Genomic DNA, 13,550 nt, shown 5'->3' with positions numbered 1-13,550 from the left:
TGTTACCTAAAGGAAGCATATATAGAGTAAATAGGATTGGTCCGAGCACAGAACCTTGCGGAACTCCAAAACAAACTTTAGTACGTAAGGATGACTCATTATGAACGTGAACAAACTGAAAACAATCAGATAAACAAGATTTAAACCAGTTTAGTGCAGAACATTTTAGGCCAATTAAGTGTTCCAGTCTCTGTAGCAAAATTTGATGGTCAATTGTGTCAAACGCTGCACTAAGATCTAATAAAACAAGTACAGAGACGAGTACTTTTCCAGCTAGAATTTTTTTGTTCTAAGAACATTATTGGAATGTTACCAGGCAATGTTGTGGTAATGTTTTTAGCGGGAAGTTTTTATTTAGTTCCTAGAACGTTCCTTTTAATGGTAGGAGAATGTTCTATGTACATGTTATAAAAACATACTGCCATGACCTTCTTAAAAAATTAAGCAGTAACATTTTTTTAACATCATGATCTATCATTTTAAGAATGTTTGCAAAAAAACTGTTTTAAAATGTTTGTTGATAACGTAGTTATAATGTTATCCAGCAAGAATATTTGTTTGTTCAAAAAACATTCTGAGAATATTAATATGTAATGTTCTGGTAATGTTTTAGCGGGAAGTTTTTATTTGGTTCCCAGGACGTTCATTTTAATGGTAGGAGAATGTTCTATATAAATGTTATAAAAGCATGCTGCCACAACCTTCTTAAAACATTAAGCAGTAACATTTTTTTAACATAGTACTCTGACATTTTAGGAGTGTTTGAAAAAAAACTGTTAAAAAATGTTTGTTGATAACGTAATTATAATGTTATCCAGCAAAAATATTTGTTTGTTCAAAAAACATTCTGAGAATATTAACATGTAATGTTCTGGTAATGTTTCTTGTGGGAAGTTTTCATTTGGTTCCCAGAACGTTCTTTTTAATGGTAGGAGAATGTTCTATTCTGTTAGAGAAATATACAGCCACAACGTTCCTAAAGCATTAGCAATAACATTTTTTTAACACGATGCTGTAACATTTTAGGAGTGTTTGCAAAAAAACTTGAAAAATAAAGATACAAAAACAATGCAAACATGTTTGATCATAAATTTCAATAAGCTAAACAGCTAAAACTGGCACATTTACTGAAATGTTATTAATGTGCACTGTCCCTATATAAATAAACAAAATAAACTAATGTAAGAATGTTTAAAGACCTTTGGGTGGTTCCTTTGGCAGGCCTCTGAAGATAAAGAAAGACAGAAGAAGTAGAAAAGGGAAAATGTGCTGCTGAAAATTTGTGGGCGAGCTTATTTAAAGAAGCAACAGACAGCATTTTTGCCTATATATATGATTATGAAAATAATGTGGGTTGCACAGGATAGTGGCCACAGTAAAATCAGACTATCAGCATTTACATCGGTTACTTAGTGACTTTGCAATAAGCTTCTGCCACTGGGGACTGGTCCTTATGAGAAACTGGCCGGGGCATGAGATAGTTGAATCAGGAGCACAAAAGCAGATGGACAAAGTTTGGAGATAAGTGAAAAATGGCCTCCCAAAAGAAAACAAGCTCCTCTGTCTGAGGAGGCGAGGATGCACAAAAAGGAGAGTGATAAAAGAAGAGGAAAAACAAGAGTAAACCTCAGTCAGGCGTTCAAGAGATGGAGGGAGCTCCGTGACCAAAGAGGCTTCAAAACCTATGTCCAGCTAACTTTCTTTCTAATGGATCAGTAATTAACACGGCTAAATGTTAGCTAGACGAGAGAGGACTGTACTGTACTGGCTGCTAGTTCATTCCTAGCTGGCCAGCATTGCAAATCGCCGCAACCAGGGACCGGGTAGCGAGTGTTGGTCGGCTGACATCCTCGTTGTCGTTCTATGGCAGCCCTCGGACAGTGATATTATTATTTTTCAACAGTCACCGGCTCACTATACATTATCCCTTATGTGTCTACTGTTGTTTGTACTGATACTGTACATATTGGTATCATTTACTGTGAGTTGTTTGTACTGGTACTGTGCATTCTGGTATAATTATTTGCATTACCATTTGTTTTTTCTTCAGATAAATCTGATAATTGTTGCTCGGTCTCTTTACTCATTTATTTAGAGTGTCCACACACCTTCTCATTCTGCATATACATAGAGGTATACTGGTGGCTTTACAGCCTACATTTTATTGATTATCTCTGATCCCCACAGTCAATTTGGTCTTTGCGACAGTGCGAGCAACACCGCTGACAGTAGGTGGCGCCAAGCTAAAAAAAACCCGGATCCTATCTGTTGCCTCTTTAAAAAAGCTGATAGTTGAAGTATTTTAAGATGTGCTATATGTCACTGAAGCATAGACTTTAACTTCTTGATGTCTTTTTAAGTCCACTTTGCATGTGGGGCATTGCTGCAAAGCTGTTTTCCTTATTCACTTATGACAATGGTATGGGGATGGTATGGTGCACACTTTAAAAAAAGTATAAGAGGATAACTGATAATATAATTTCCCTGCTGTCATAAGCTGGGTCTGTAATTCTGCTGGTCACATCTATCCAATAGCACAGCCATTGATCAAAAATGTTGGCTTGTCTTCAAATCTGTTTCCAATGTTTTCTTGCGCACTTGTCTTCAAATTAAATTTGATTATTATTAAATTGAAATCCATGGTAAAATCGGCAGAATAAACTAAATATACAAGGTGCCACAGAGATACATTATGGTGTGTTCAAGGCCAGCTTAGTAAAATGACGATTCGGCAGAGGTAAATGAAACTGTAGCCTATATTCAAACACAACGACAAGAAAAAAATAAAATGTGGCTTTCGGTTGTTATTTGGATGAGAAATGCTTGTTTCCCTGTAATCTAAAATAGTCTGTAATTCTGATCTGCTTATAATACATATATATTTCCTCATCACTAAAAAAAAATCACTGAACAAAGTAGACATAAAATACCACATTAGTATGAAAAGTATCAATAGTGCTATTGAGTCTTATAAATAGTAAGGATCTCCATCCCTGATTGAATGAATAGCACGAGTTGTGGTCCAAAATCAGAGATAAATTTGATCAGAAATGAAGTTGAGATATGAAAATACTATATGCATTGCAATGTTTCATGCGCCTAGCAGGTTGGGCAGGGCTTGACACTACTTTTTTTCCCAAAGGAGCACATGTGCTCCTAAGTTGAAATGAAGTAAGGAGCGGACAAAGAACTTTAGGGGCACAATGTAAATTGATCAAATTTTCCGTAATAAACGTGATGCAAATAGACATTTACAAGCAAAATTATTTAATGAATTTGTATACAAAATGTACAGAAAGGTAAAATCATCAAGTTTTGAAAAAGTATTGCAATTTAATTTTGTCTTTAATGTTATTATCTTATATATATGTTATCTTTGCAATATGATTATCTTATATAATGTTATTAATATCCTAAAACATTCTCCAAGTCCTCTGAAACTCTGCAGGACTTATTTCCACCCTGCACAGCAGCGGTACAGTGGAGAACGGTCCCTAACTGTGGGGAGAACGGTCTGTCTCCTCCACACTTGGACTTATTTCCACCCTGCCGACAGTGGGACTTAAATTCATTTTGCCGACAGTGGCTTGGAAAACCGCCCATAACCGTGTCACACGGGGAAGAGGGAAGGCGGCTGGAGTTCCTCCAACATTTGCAGTTAGATTATCATATTTTTTACTGACAAAAATATAGGCTGTTTCGGCTGATTTTTTTAAGTGCACATGTGCCCCTAAATATTTTTTACAGTTCGCACACACCTATTTTTAGTCGCAAATGCGAGTGAAACGCTCGCACTGTCGTGCCCTGTTGGGTTAGGGTTAGTGGTTACAGTTACAAAATTACAAAGGTAAACAGTGAAAAGGTCTTTGTGGGGTCTCAAAAGATTGCAGTCAAATAAAAGGAAACATAAAAAAAAACACTTACTGATTATGACTGGACATATCGGAAGGTCCTGAAAGTTCTTTTTCCCCTTGCGACCCATCATACTGTAGTTGGCCCAAAGGACACTGGTACCAATTTTTCTCATTATCCGTTGAATTGACTCTGCAGGAGTTTTACCTCCCAGTAGAGAAAGATAATCGATCTGAAAAGAAGAACAATGTAGAAAATTAGCATCCTATAGGAATAAGGCTCATATTATCCAATCATTTTCTATTCTCTCTGTGTTGACTCAAAAGAAAACAGCTTGTAAACCATAAAACAGAGGGCTCCCATTATGATCAATGCTGTTGTCTGAACAGGGTGCAAGTGTAGCAAGCAACACATCTTTCTCCAAAGCATCAACAGATGCTAATCTCTGGATTCTGGAGATGAAATTGTCATCGCAATTGCTTAATAACTGAGTGCATCAGACAGATGCCCTTAACAATTCATAATAAATCCTATTTTTGTCACGCTACATGACGGAACTGCATTGAGGAAGGGGAGAATAAAAATAAAACAGCTGTCGCAGGTAAAGCAACTCTCGTCGCAGGATGCGTGTCACTGCTCGCCTGCCTTTCTCTCTGCCGCGGTCCGTCACTCCACTGTCTCCGCTCTGACACTCGCTCTCCCCCAGTCGGCCTGTACTACAATGAACGTTTAACATAGCCAGACATTATTTAGGTGAGCTGGCTTCACAGAGCCTAACAGCGCCCATCCAGGATAACCAGTACTACAAAGCTGGTTATCAACTCGCTCTGTCATCTCTGTGTTTTCCAGCAATGAGCGCGTTCATGTGAAAGAGGCGGAGTTGTTAATTAGGAGCGACATCACCATCATGAACTCATCCTCACATGAGATAAAATGGAAGCCTATCTGTACAAAACTTCTGTTTCAGTGACAGCAAAACAGTTATTTTCAACTAAGTAACAAGAGCCTGTAATCATAGGCTACAGCAGAATAAAATAAGACAGATAAAACAGATAAAAAAATCCTTGTCAATAATTTTGTCAGCTTGTCTGATTTAACAGATGTAGAGACTAGAAATAATTTACAAATATTTAAAGTAGGCTAAGGCACATTTAAGAATTATTATGATTTCAGTACAGAGTATTTTTCGCTATTTAGTTTGATGACAGGATGAAATCATTCTTAATATCACATACTGTAATAGAACTTTAAAATAATTCCACACTGTTTCTGCTACCGAACCAAAGAGTGTAAAAGTAGTTAATGACTGATGAGGTCTATCTGATCGAAATGTTACATTTATAATCACCACAATCTGGGTTATTTCATTTAATTTCCAGTTATTCTGAGCTGCAGACTGTAAAATCATCCACACTGTCAGCTGTCACTCTGAGGATAAAATAAAGTTTACACCATTAAAATGCAGCTAAAATCATCATTAGGCTATGTGTTTAGTGTGGTTATAAACCATCTCTCTGTTTGTTAGAAAGTGTTTTAAAACCAGAGTGGAAATAGAAAACTTGGAACAATAAAATATTAATACTGACCTATTAACATATAGCCTATATTGCTTTTGTTTTTGTTTTTAACACTGTCACTTTGTTAAGCAAACTGGGGACTTTTGCTCATGACATTCTCTGGCCTTTTTAGCTTGGTTAATGCATATTTTAGATATTTAGCTTACTGTGGCCAAAATTGTTTACAGAAACACGAAGTTCTTCATATATCTAGCCTCCTAAATTTGCTCTCGAAGTGCACCAGATTGATGTATTTTAACTTTAAAATAGTCAAACTTTGCTTCCGGGGGGGCATGCCCCCGGACCCCCCTAGAAGTTCAGAGGCTCTCTCTTTTTTCATCATACCTGTGTTTGCATCACTGTGTATAATGACAAATAAATTACATTGGCACATTAATTTTCACTTACCACTTTCTGTCTGTGAGCTGTGTCCTTCAGCTTCTCAGACAGCATTTCAAGTGCTCCTGTAGTATTCACTGGCCTAGTGAGTTCTTCAATCTCAGGGCATTCAGACCTTAAGTCTTTGGTTAAGATGGTCTGAATTGTCTCCAAAGATTCTTCAATCTTGTCTAGCCTCATAAAGATGGCCCTCGCGAATGCTGGTGTGCTGGAGTCATCTAAAATATAGGGGAGTGTGTTACTTTGAAATTAAATGGAGAATTTGATAGCAATGATCAAGGAGCCAACTTACTTTGAATGCATGGAGTTGGATCTGGGGTGCTGGTGATGGAGGGACCTAGATTTGTGCAAAAGAAACAAGTTTGTTGTGAACAATTGATTAATCAATTCTGTCACCATATGCAAGAATACCTTGGCCACTGCTCGACAACGTAGCCTCGGTTTGGGTTGCGTTCATATTTGTGGTTCTTGTGGGCAAAGCTGACAAAAAAAGAGGAAAAACATCTTACAGGTATATCATTATAAGGATTTTGAGCTACAAACATATTGGGTGGCATCCATTTCCTTTTCACACTATGACCCATATGCAGAAGTACCATTTGTGTTGAAATATTTTGAGTGGTGAAATTAAGTTGTAAAAAAAGCAGTTAAGCTTTCAGTGCACTTACAGTCATTATGGTGAACTCTTTCGATTTAGTTGTTCAATACAAGTGCCCTTCGTGATCCAAGTACACACCAGAAGATTCTTTATAGGCAATCAAATCATTATCACTATACGGTACTGTAACCTGTTAACATGGGCACCCAAATGAAAAGCAAGATGTTCTGCTATCAACACCCAGTGCTCATATAGCAACTGTGGCCCAGTTATAATGTATTGAAATTGAGACTTACTTTGGGTATTGTCATTGTCTGTGTCTGCAAACAAATCCACTGATGAGTTGACTAAAGGACACAAGATCACAGCAAGATAAAAAGTCAATGCATTTCACAATTACTTAAAGCCTCTGGAAACCCAAATCCACCATAGCCTTCTAACTATGTAATTTAGGGTCTTATGTACATAATATTAAACATATAAAAAAAATTAGAAATCAGTTTCCATCCAAGTTTTAGTGCATTTTTGAAATTGGGTTTGAATTGGGCGGGTTTATCTTTGAATTTTATTACGTGATAAATTCCAAACCAGTCATAAATCATAATCCACAACAGTAGTCCTGCCCCTAGTGTCAGCGCAATAAAACCGTTTTGCTCGGGCTGAATCTGCCTCTGAGTCTGAGCCAACTCGTGTCTACACATAGCTTTTTACTATTAACTACCCAACTAACTCCTATCTATCTATCTATCTATCTATCTAGCCAGCCAGCCAGCCAGCCAGCCAGCCACAGTGGGAGCCACTCAAAAGTTCCCCTGTTCCCATGACTGAACCTCAGCAGGTCCGCGGCAGGTCCGTGACTGCTCCGTGCAAGCCTGCCGCCTGCTCCATGGAGTACGCTCTCTTTTTATCTTTCAAAACCTACTTGCCCCAGTGTTTCCCGTTAATTAGGCTACCCCAGTGTAATTAAACTCCATCTCATTTACCGTGCTTTGTGTGACTTTTTTGCCGTGTTATCATGATTAAAACTGAGGTATTTGGAGAAGATCCAAGAAATAAATAACATCGATCCGTACGAGCTACCTGCAGCTGGAGCAGGGACCTAGACGCGTTGCCACCCTGTACCTACATGCAGTTGGTTCACTACTTAGTTTTCGGCATTAGTTACTATACTATGCAGGAATTTAAAAGCCTGAAATCACTGGACAGTCCCACTAAGACATGGCATAATGGTTATGTGTGTTCTGTGCGTAAAAGGCAGCCGTGGACCACACTTTGCCACGATGACACACACACACTCACTCACTCACAAGGTGAAAACAATACCAGGCGTCGCGGTGTGTCACGGCTGGTAAAAATGTTATTTAATAAGTTCACCAGCAATTTGTCTTTGTAGAAAGAGTGTCCCTGGTACTCTGGATAATCCACAGACCTCACTGTCAAGATTTTTTGTCATAGGGACTTCAGCTGAAAGCACTTCTAAGGAAAACTAATAACACTGGGTCACTGTTTCTGAAAAGATGTGTTGCTTTTGAATCTGTTAAATGTTTCCAATGTTGTGAGCATCGCAAATGAAATGCCTTCCACCGTATTGGAGGGTGGAGGTATCAATATCAGATATCTCAAAATAAATCCAAAATGATCCGCATGGCGAGATAGCCGTGCGTCAGCCAGGACGCGCATCTCTACTGTGTAGCCTCCTGCTCGGACGCAGGCAGCATATATTTCCCTCTCTGCACAGCGATGCATTTATTTATAGTAACCATGTTTTATAGTGAGCAGCATATACGTACATGTCCTCTACAAACCCGACCAAGTTCGGATGAACGAGTCACACGCAATCTGACAGGAAACGAAGGCTGCTCATCGGTCCCGTGTGCCGCTGTATGCAGGATGCATGGATTACATGAGAGGAGCGAAAGGATCCACGGTATAATTAACCAAAAACATAAAAATAACTTCATATTACTGGCATGTAACACTCATTAATGCTTAAGCTGAGTTCTCTACGAAATGAGAATGTCCATTTGAAATAATCTTCTCATGTTTAATGTCCGAAAATGAATTAAATTTGTTCAAGGCGTCAAACTGATCTTTGTGCATGATGATCTGAAACACACTTGATTGACTTATAGTTTCGTTAGGCTATCCTCATCTTTCATTATCTTTGGTGGTTTATGCAAACTGCTTTTACCTCCATTTGCAATCCTTTTCATAATACTGAATGAGATTAGGCTGCCTGTCACCTTCAGAATGGTTGTTGGTGTTCATATTCCTCACCTGTATTGAAGTGGTAATGATTCAGTTAGAGGTGAGAAACACTGCCGCCCGCCCTCCGTCCGCACTCGCACAATTCTGAAATTCGTTGTACTACAAAAGCTTGAAATGCACGTTCAACTCATTGTTTTTTATTGAAAATATGTCACTGTCTTCATTTATTATGTATAATTTCCCTAGCAGCAAACACATTTAAAGGAGACTCTTGTCAAGTCTACGCGTGCTGTCCGTGGTGCTGAAATCCCCGCTGCTGCTGACATTAGACCGGGGGAGAAAAAAAGACACTTTTTTGCTCTGTGCTTTCAGAAAATAACCATCATGCAGTCTGTTTGTCCCTGCAGACAGAGGCAAAAGGATCAATGCGCAGCCTCCGTTTCCTTTCTGATTGCGTCCGTCTCGTTCATTCAAACTTTGTAAACACGGTTGGGATTTGTAGGGGACATATGTATGCTGCTCACTATAAAATGTGTTTACTATAAATAAATGCATCTCTGTGCAGAGAGGGCTTAAAATCTTCATCAGTAGGTCAACAGGAGAGAAGGTCCACTTTTGGAAATGCATGAAAGCCCTGAGTCAGGAGCGCAGACTTTTTTTTTTTTCATTCAAGGTTACAAATAATGCTGTTATGTTCCTTAAATGGCTTGATTTAGTTATCAAAGTTTCATTTTCTTAACAATAAAGATGCCGTGTTCATCCATTCTAGTTCTCTTATAACGGCATGTTATTATAAAATAACTTCAAATCAAATCCTTGATTGATAAGTGTGCTTCCCCCGCCCCTCCCAACAAAAATCCTGCCCCCCCCTCTCAGAAAATAGTTCCGACGTCCATGCCTGCAGAACCTCGCTCTGGTTAGACAGCAGCGACCCAGGAGTGTGCAACTTATGATGACATGACAGTAAAAATATTGATTGGTTCTCTGTTGATTTTTAAGGCTTTACTGTAGGATACTATATAACCTGCATCGGTACCACTGTCCACCGCTACGGTGGGCGGAGGAATTGATAAAATAAATTAAAAAAGAATCATTAAATAGGCTACAAACACTCGATTTCTCCCAGTCAGAGCCAACATAAAAATTAGTTCAGTGAATTCCTGCTGTTTGTTAGTGTGTCGGCTTTTTATCCATGAAAGCCAGGGACACTTGGCTCCAACACACATTCAAGAACTTCTCGTCACGTTACTTCAAAAATTAAATGTGTTTATTTTACAATATCAATAATTAAGTTAATAAAGCTACGAAACGAAAAATCATCGAAAAACTCCATATAACCCAAAAAGACTCAGTGTAGAAATGTCTTCTCTCTCTCCCCACACTCCAAATAACCCAGTACGCAAACAAAAGGTTAGAGCATAGTTATGCTAAATCACTGGCGTTGGTGGGGGAAGGGCAGCTCACAGTGTGCACATTCCGGCAGCCAACATAAGCCGACAACATTCAATACGTGTAAACCAGAGGGGACCCTGCCTGTTAGCGTAGTGTGCGGCTGAATGTGCATTATCCCTTTTAATTACACAACGGATCTTACTGCTCAGCATCGCCTTTAATAATTGTTTTTATTCTCTTGCCCAAAATAGCAAAAACAACTGCACCGGGCCGCTTTATTATGAATTGAGGAGAAAATTTCTGACATTTGGGATAAAATGCATGTTTATTGAACAATAACGGCTATACAAACACCCAAAAAAAAACCCGGAAACTTTCCTAACATCTGTGGCTATGAAGTGAGTACATTACATGTTTGATTGGAACATTTATGGAGACGTAAATCTACAAAGACCCGTAGGTGCTACCGAAAAAGGTTGTTTCCTGCATGAACACCGTGGTACCAAGTATAGCGTTATCTCATGAAGCTAAAACACTTTGTTAAAATGCACCCGGTTAAACTCTAAAACAAATCTTGGCTTGTTTAAATGTTGTCGCGCTGGTTGTCTCTCTCTCTCTCTGTCTGTGTTAATTTAGCTGAAGCTCCAGTAAGCCACCATAGACTGTATATGTCCACCACCAAGTAATACAGTCCGTAAACAAGAAAGTGTCATGAAACAGAGAGGACCCACACGCAAAATCACAAGGCAGAGGCAGGAATAAGGCAAAAACTGAAATTTTACTGAGTTTTCCCAGTAGAGAAGAGTGCAGTCCGTTGCATGAGTCAAAACCAAAAATCAAAGTGATCAGGCAGAGGTACAGAGGCATCAGGCAAAAACACAAACCAGGTAAACAGGCACAGGTCATAAATCCATCAGGCAAAACAAGGAAACAGGCGGGATACGAGGCAGGCATGAGCACTAACAACGATCTGGCAAACAACAGGGGAAAACTTACTGGTATAAATACTGAGGGGATAATGAGAAGATAAGGAACAGGTGTGTGGTGGCTGAGCAGGCTGGTCACTGATTGGCAGTCGATGCAGGGGGAGAGCAAATGGGTATGGACAGAGTACTGGTGGGAAAAACTGGCAGGGCTGACTGGAGGATGAGCAGAGGGGTGTGAGCAGGAGGAGCAGCAGGAGGGTGGGGCTAAGAAGCTCCAGCAGAGTCCATGACAGGAAGGGAACAGCTGTCAATCAGAGTGACAAGTCCTGACAAGTGCTCTACACAGCAAAATGAGCTGTTTTTAAACCAGGTTTTCTAATAGTTATGAATGATTATTTTCGCTCAGACTTTTGTGGATGATTAATGAGACACTCGACTTTGATAGAATATATGCATTTTTACTATAAAAGTTGTTGTGGAGATATAGCTGTGATTGTTTCCATTTTGCAATAAAAATTTTCAGTAGAAAAGGACACAAATGTATCAATACAACTGTTCAACAAGCATAAATATGCAAACATATAGTTTAAGTATCTGCTCTGTCCGCTGGCTCTCATTCACCACTGCTCATAATAAGAGCAGTGCAATAAATTCCTACAAGCTAAAAAAAAAAGCCATCGGTGTGTTGTCTAACTCACTTAAGCTTAGTTTAACACATAGCTGATGTTAACATTTATTATTATTTTCAAGTCTGTTTATGATTTTCTTTCCTGGCATAGGTCCGGCGGGGGGTCTCGTCGCCATAGTCACGGCGGCTCGCCGGGCCTACCCCAACCCGGCGAGCCGCCGGGCCTCCGAGATCCTGCCAAACCAGTTCCAGATAATCGAGCTGGAGCCTCGTTTAGGAAGGAGCTCCTCGCTGTCCAGCGTGTCCGCTCCGCCTTCCGCCCTCCCTATAGTACTACCTTGTAATGGAAACGCTCTAGACTTGTGGAAATGCGCCATTAGTTACATTTCAAATGTTCAAATCTAATCCACTTCTGAATTCAAAGACAACCAGGCTGCGTGCTGCCATACGAACTGTACAGCCAATGATGGCCTGTAATTGACCTATGCAGATTTCAGAGGCAAATAATGTTCTACCAATCCAACAAACAGACACAAATCCATACCCTGCCCGGGGACTGCAGTTGGAAACTAGCTACTCAGCTAAAACTGGCACATTTACAGAAATGTTCATTAATATGCACTGTCCCTGTACAAATAATTACATAAAGTAAAGTAAAAGATTGTATGCAGACATTAGGTACTTTCTGATTGCTCTATATCATTAACTTACATGAAGACATTGTTGGCATCTGTGGTTCAGAGAGGGTCTTATCCTTCATGACAGATGCACCATTTTTTCTCTTCACTTTCTTGACTGATGGTTCATCTATATCTGTATCTAATGGACAGATATTGATGTTGCATCAGCTGAGCATATAAACTCATGTTTTACTTTTATTTTTAAAACATGCAAACTCAAAACAAAACAAAAACATACAGCCATCAAGCAAGCTTTTACCCGAGTCAAGGTACCGCACTGGAGCAACAATCCTCCTGGGAGTGTCGACCTCCTCGTCACTTTCCAAATTTGAAGTCATAGTTGCTTGTTGGACTTTTTCTCTGGCCTTGTTGTAGTTGTCTAAAACAATACAGGTATAGATCAGATATATATATTATCATAGGTAGAACATATGCAACAATAGGTAAAGCTTAATTATATGCTAGGCCAATTGATACAGTTGACTTAAGCCCCTTTCCCACCGGCCAAAAACCCCACTAACACCCGCTAACATCCAGCTTTTTTCCATTGGTGGAAATGGGCACACTCTGCATTCACTCGCGGGTCAAATGATTCTGCAATAGGCACAGGTTTTTATCCGCTCCTGCTCCGATCGGCTGCAGTGGAAACGTGACACCCAGATAGACACGCTAATTTGCGCCGGTGATGACGTCCACATAACGTCCATTTCACCCCGCTCTGAGAAAATTGCTGTCCGCTCGCTCAAAAAAAGACGTGTGGCAGTGTATTCTGCTGTGTGTGTTGCTACTAATGTGCGTGGAGGGAAAAAAAGTGTTAACCGGCGCTGTGAAGGAGTCGTGTTAAGTTACTGCTGATGAAAATACACTTCCTGCTTCTGCAGCTTCATATTAAAAGCTTTTACACAACAGAGATAATGATGGACTTTTATTGTTATTATTATTAAAGACTTTGCAGGAAATTAAGTGTGTTCATTCCTGTTACTAACAGCCAGAGAAGTTTGGTGTGTTGTTAGTATCAGCATCCTGTCTGAAGCTCTGCATTAACGTAAATCAGGGGTGTAAGAGATAAGATAAGATAAGATAAGATAAGATAAGATANTATTAAAAGCTTTTACACAACAGAGATAATGATGGACTTTTATTGTTATTATTATTAAAGACTTTGCAGGAAATTAAGTGTGTTCATTCCTGTTACTAACAGCCAGAGAAGTTTGGTGTGTTGTTAGTATCAGCATCCTGTCTGAAGCTCTGCATTAACGTAAATCAGGGGTGTAAGAGATAAGATAAGATAAGATAAGATAAGATAAGATA

General features: G+C 39.4%; 1 pseudogene; it reads left to right on the top strand.

Annotated features, from left to right (window-relative positions):
• Positions 1-12,040, top strand: part of LOC126388598 (uncharacterized) — a 31,805-nt pseudogene extending 19,765 nt beyond the window's left edge.
• Positions 12,041-13,550: the final 1,510 nt, after the last annotated feature.

The sequence above is a fragment of the Epinephelus moara genome, chromosome 4 (assembly GCF_006386435.1).
Source record: "Epinephelus moara isolate mb chromosome 4, YSFRI_EMoa_1.0, whole genome shotgun sequence".
NCBI classification, from domain to species: Eukaryota; Metazoa; Chordata; class Actinopteri; order Perciformes; family Serranidae; genus Epinephelus; species Epinephelus moara.
The sequence above is the reverse complement of the archived record's forward strand: the minus strand, read 5'-3'. Positions and strand labels throughout refer to the sequence as shown.